We start from the raw sequence: 5,417 nt of genomic DNA, 5'->3' as shown, positions 1-5,417 counted from the left end.
CGAGGAGGTGGGACCCAAGGAAGACGGGAAGGAGCCTCAGGTGTGAGGAAGGAGAAGGGCCTGGACATGGCCACGTGTGGCAACTGCAGGAGTGATGTGAACGGCCGGCCGGGAAAGGGTGGGAGGTGGGCAGGCGGCCTGCGAGGTCTTGAGGGGCTTCAGGTGCTCTATTGCAGCGGGGAACAGTGGGAGGGTTGTCAGGTTGACATTGTGGAGGTAATAGTAATAGGCAGACTTCACTGAGGGAAAGAATCCCTGAGCCAGGTCTGTGCCCAGCTCTTAGGGATCCTCGCCCTTGATTTCTTCGGAGTAGATACGGGTCAAGACCTCGGGTTTGCAGTTGCGGAAATAGCTCTGGAGATGTGATGAGACTCGTCCAAGGTATCACAGCCTGGACATGGTGAGGGAGGATTGGACCTGTGAGGTGCCAGGACCCAGGACTGGACTGAGAAGGAGGTCGAGGACTGAGATTGTAGATATTTGTTCCCAGAGCTGGGGAGAGTCTCGGGGCCTGCTAATCCGAGCTCCTTGGATTTCCTGGCCACTTTAGGCACCTCAGCCCAGAGTCCCTGCTGGAATTTCCTGAGGGAGCTTGTAACATCCTGGACCTGTTAAATCGGGGAGTGCTGCTCTCTGCCTTTTGGTTTTGTAATGCTCCTTGGTGTCTCCAGCGTGGAGCTGCCTTTAATAGGGAAGTCCTTTGTCCTTAGTGTTTTGCTTGATAGTCTTGGGGTAGCAAAGAGCAAGTTCTCCACAGCTAGCTGGGAACTGTGGTTGGGGGCCTTCTAGGCCCGTCATTGTGCTCCTTGACCACTGAAGCGACTTTGGCGCCACTGACTGTGGAGAGATGGGCCCCCTCCTGCCTGCCAGCAGTGCCCACAGAATTGCGTCAGATCCACTCCACCCTTTGTTTCTGGATGCTGTGGGTGAGGGTATCTTAGTCTCTGCCAACTGGCTGTTGCTCTGGGAGTCAAGCCTGGCTCCCCCTGGTTGTTCCCACATCCCCAGCCCCTGGTGCCCCCCTATTGCTAGCCTCCCAGGAGCTATCCAGGAAATAAAGGATGGGGGGCCTATAGCACTATCCACTCTCAGGCTGTTGCTTTGTGTGCCCCTTAGGCTCTGGTCTTGGGTTTTGTTAAAGTGAGTTTTCTGGGAGCTGGTGGCCTGGTCTGGCCTGAGGTGGCAGGATTTTTAGGGTGCTGGCTCCTGTCAGTGTGTGACAGGACATCAGAGTAACCTCACATGGGGAGATGGGTGAGGAATGGAGGAGATTCCGCATTCTTTCTGCCCTGGAGATGAGGGGGACACGTGGGAAACTGAAGCCTTAGGGGAGGTGTTGAGATCCCCTTGCTGGTCCTCCAGGCTGCCATCTATGTTCGATGGGTTTGTTTTTTGTTTTTCTGAAACTGGGGATGCAACTCATGACCTTGTGCTTACCAGGTAGGCGCAGTGCCACTGAGCTACATCCCCAGCCCTGTTCAGTGGTTTTTGTTGTTGTTTTGGTACTGGGGATTGAACTCCATCCTTGCGCTTGTGAAGCAGGCGCCGGAACCGCTGAGCTAGATCCCTGGCCCTGCTCAGTGGTATTTTTAACCCAGAAAACTCCCTAGGGAGGCACTCGGGTCTTCTCCAAGGGAGAGGCCATGGATACATAGCAGCCTCCCACGCGGGTTTAGGTGCCTTGGGAGTGTTGCCTTCTCCTGTTACTAGAAGCCCCTCTAAGGGGGTTTGGGCACCTCTGATGGTGGCTTCTTGGCCAGCCTGATGTGAAACAGGGCACATAGGAGGATGCTTGGGCTTCCAGCACTGCAGCCTTCCAGTCTTTCTTGGGTTAAAATGATGCTGCTGGGAGGTGGCAGATTGAAAAAGATGACGTTATTCGTAAAATGTTGCTGCTGCACTATTTTTGAAGTTTTTGCTGTGGAGAATTTAAAGCTTCCTTATAGAGAAAAGTAGGCAGAATAAGGTGATGAATCTCACCTCCTCTCCCATATCAACTCTGCCCCCTTGTTTTGAGTAATTTCCAGAATTCTGGTCTTTAATCTGTGAGCATTTTGGAGAGTATCACAACTCTCTAAACACACCTAAAAATCATTGTTATGCCAGTCGTTGTTTCTTTTTAGTCCATTAAATGTCCAGTGTTTTTATTTTATTTTATTTTTTTGGTTTTAGAGACAGGGTCTCACTATGTAGTTGAGTCTGACCTGGAACTCACTATGTAGTCCATGCTGGTCTCACAGCTATCCTACTGCCTCAGCCTCCCGAGTGCTGGGATTATAGGCATGCGCCCCCACGCCCGGCTCAGTGTGTTTTTTGATAGTTTGAATTAGAGTCTCAATAAAGTAATCTGCACATTGTAATTAGCTGATGCTTTTGAAATCTGTGTTGATGTTTATGCTCCCTCTCACCTCTCTTTCCCCTTCTGGAATTTGTTGAATAAGCTGGCTTCTGTGATACTGGGTTCCCAGTTGTTTCTGAGCTGTCATTTTGCAGGCCTTTTGGTGTGTTTCTGTCCTCCATCTCTGCAAGTTGGAAGTTGGATATTTGTGTGGATAGTTACAGGTCAAATGGTCTAGAGCCTCTTGGGCTGGCTACAACATGAACGTTCTTTCATTGCAGAAGGTTCTTCTGGATGGCGCTGTTCTAGATAGGGGCTGTTGATCAGCTTCAGTTTTGGTTGCTTTTGGGGATTACTTCTTGGGTGGCTTGTGCTGCTCATTTTGTTCTTACCTCTGCCTGGTGGTGGCTTGTGAGTGTTTTGGGAGTAGAATGAAGCACATACTAGGGACTCAGTAGGTTCTTGGTTCACTGGTTTAAAATATAGGGGCTTTATAGTCTTCTGTTTGTGGGAGTATTCAAGTCCTTGCCCTTTTTTGCCTGGACTTCTTTTTGGGGGGCGGGCATGCCAGGGATCGAACTTGGGTCCTTGGGGTTGCGAGGCAGGCAGCAGAACCACTGAGGTAAATCCCCAGCCCTGGACTTCTTAGTAATAGTAGATTGGTAGGAGGAGGTTCAGCCCTAGGTGTCTGTGTCCTGGATAAAAGTGTGAGAGAAGGCAGGCATCTGCATCTGTGCACAGATCCCATGGCTTGGTGGGGGCCGTCTTGGGCCTAATTATTAGGTTGCACCTTCTATGTCTGCCTTAAGGGCAGCAGAAGGTCTTCAACCTCCTGTTCTCCTGGAGCCTGAGAGCCAGGACTATGGATTGTCACCGAAGCTTGAGGGATTTTTTTTTCTTTTTTCTTTTTGTACCAGGGATGAAACTCAGGACCTTGTGCTTGGGAGGCAGGCATGGAGCACTGAGCTCTATCCCCGGCCCCAGTTTGAGGGATTTCTGCCCAGATGTGAGCCTCCATGAGCCTTCACCAGATGGAGGGCCCAGCTGTGGCTTGTCCAGTCCTGTGTCAGGGATCTGTGGAGGAGCACACATTAAACTGACATGGATTCTACAAAGACAAAGACAGGTGATGGAGAAGGGGCCTGGAAGGACCTCAGCCGTAGGTGACATCGAAGCCAAGACTTAAAACTGTATAGGAGCTGCCCAGGACCTGGCAGAGCAGTCTAGACAAGAGAACAGCTGCATGAAGTCCCTGAGGCATGAGGTGGTAGAGCTGCAGGAGATAGGGTGTTTATGGGGAGAGAAGGCAGGGAAGGCATCAAAAGGTCTAGAAGGGGGCTGGGATTTAGCTCAGTGGCTCAGTGCCTGCCTGGCAAGCACAGAGTCCTGAGTTTGATCCTGGTACCAAAACCAAAACCAAAACAAATAACCAAAACATTTAGAAGGGAAGCAGCATAGCCAGCACCTTCTAGAAGGAACCCTAGCTGCTATGTGGAGATGCAGGGGAGGATAGCACCCTGCAGATGCTGCTGGCTGGCCCTCTGGGTTCTGAGCTTTGCCTCTCAGGGGGTGCCACCTTTGGGAATTCAGAACAGAATGTGAAAGGTAACAGTAGCTTCTTAGTTTGCCAAAAATGAAAACAATGAACTTCTATATTTGTTTGCCAAGCGGAAGGAAGAGAACAATACCTATTTTCTAGGCAAGGGAAATAGCTCATGTATAGCCTGCCTTCCTCTGTAACACTTGCAGACCTGAACAGATGCGCCCCAGAGTGCCTGCACCCTGCAAACCCTCAGGTGGTCTGCAGGAACACCTGAGCATCATGCTGTACGAACGTTTGTGAGGATGAGACACATCTGCAGACCATCCATCCACCTGACATGGGACTTGTATCCAGAGTGTACAGAGGACTCTTAGTTCTCAGTAACAAAACCAGTGGCCCTGACTGGGCGTGGTGGTGCATGTCTGTAATTTCAGCTCTTGGTTTGTTTGCTTGTTTTTTGGTACCGGGTATCAAACTTGGGACCTTGCACTTGTGAGGCAGTTGGTGGAACCACTGAGCTAAATCCCTGGCCCTAATTTCAGCACTTGGGAGGCTGAGGCAGGAGGATCATTGCGAATTAGAAGCCAGTCTGGGCTGTATAGTAAGTTTAAGGCCAGCCCAGTGAGACCCTGTCTCAAAACAAACAAACAAAACCAAAAGAAAACAAACAAATCCAAGTGGCTGTAAAAAATGGAGAAAGGACCTGAACAGACATTTTTCCACAGAAGAAACCTCACTGGCCAGCAGCTGTAGGAAAAGATGCTCAATGTTGTCAGTCACTAGGGAAATGCAAATCAAAACCACAGTGAGACACCACTTCATACCCACTAGGATGCGGTTGTCAAAAAGCATTGGTGAGACTGGGGAGAAATGAGAACCCATGTTCTCTGCTGATAGGGCTGTGAAGTGGTACAACTCCGTGGGAAAGAGTCTGGCAGCTCCTCAAACAGTCATATGTGGAGTTACGTAGGACTCTGCTTCTCCACTCCTGGGTATTTGCCCAAGAAAAATTAAAATAATGTCGTAAGAAGACACGCTCTTTTACCATTGCATTATTCACAGTACCTGGGTGGTGGAAACACTCCAAGTTTTCTTTTCTTTCTTTTTTTGAGACAGGGTCTTGTTATGTAGGAAGGCAGCCCTTAAATTCACTATGTAGCCCAGCCTGGCCTTGAACTTGTGGTGGTCCTCCTGCCTCAGCTTCTTGCATGCCAGGATTATGGGTGTGCTCCACCATGCCTAACACCCAAAAAGTTTGTCAGTAATGAGTGGGAACACCAGTGTGGGCCATGCAGATTCGGGGTATGTTTGTCTTGGTGCAGCGGAAGCCACAATACATGGGCAGAGCACGTAGGCTCTGAGAACGTGGTGCTCGATGAAGTAGCTACTCCAGAGGCCACATGTTCTATGACTCCTTTAATGTGAAAAGTCTGGAATAGATAAATCTGCAGAGGCAGAAAACAGATTAATGGGTACCTGTGTGGAGAAGGGTAGGGTGGTGAGGGTGTGATGGCCAAGGAAGATGGGGTTTCTTTT

This window comes from Fukomys damarensis, unplaced genomic scaffold (genome assembly GCF_012274545.1).
Source record: "Fukomys damarensis isolate Sample0158 unplaced genomic scaffold, DMR_v1.0_HiC HiC_scaffold_34, whole genome shotgun sequence".
Lineage (NCBI taxonomy): Eukaryota > Metazoa > Chordata > Mammalia > Rodentia > Bathyergidae > Fukomys > Fukomys damarensis.
This window is presented reverse-complemented; position numbering follows the sequence as displayed.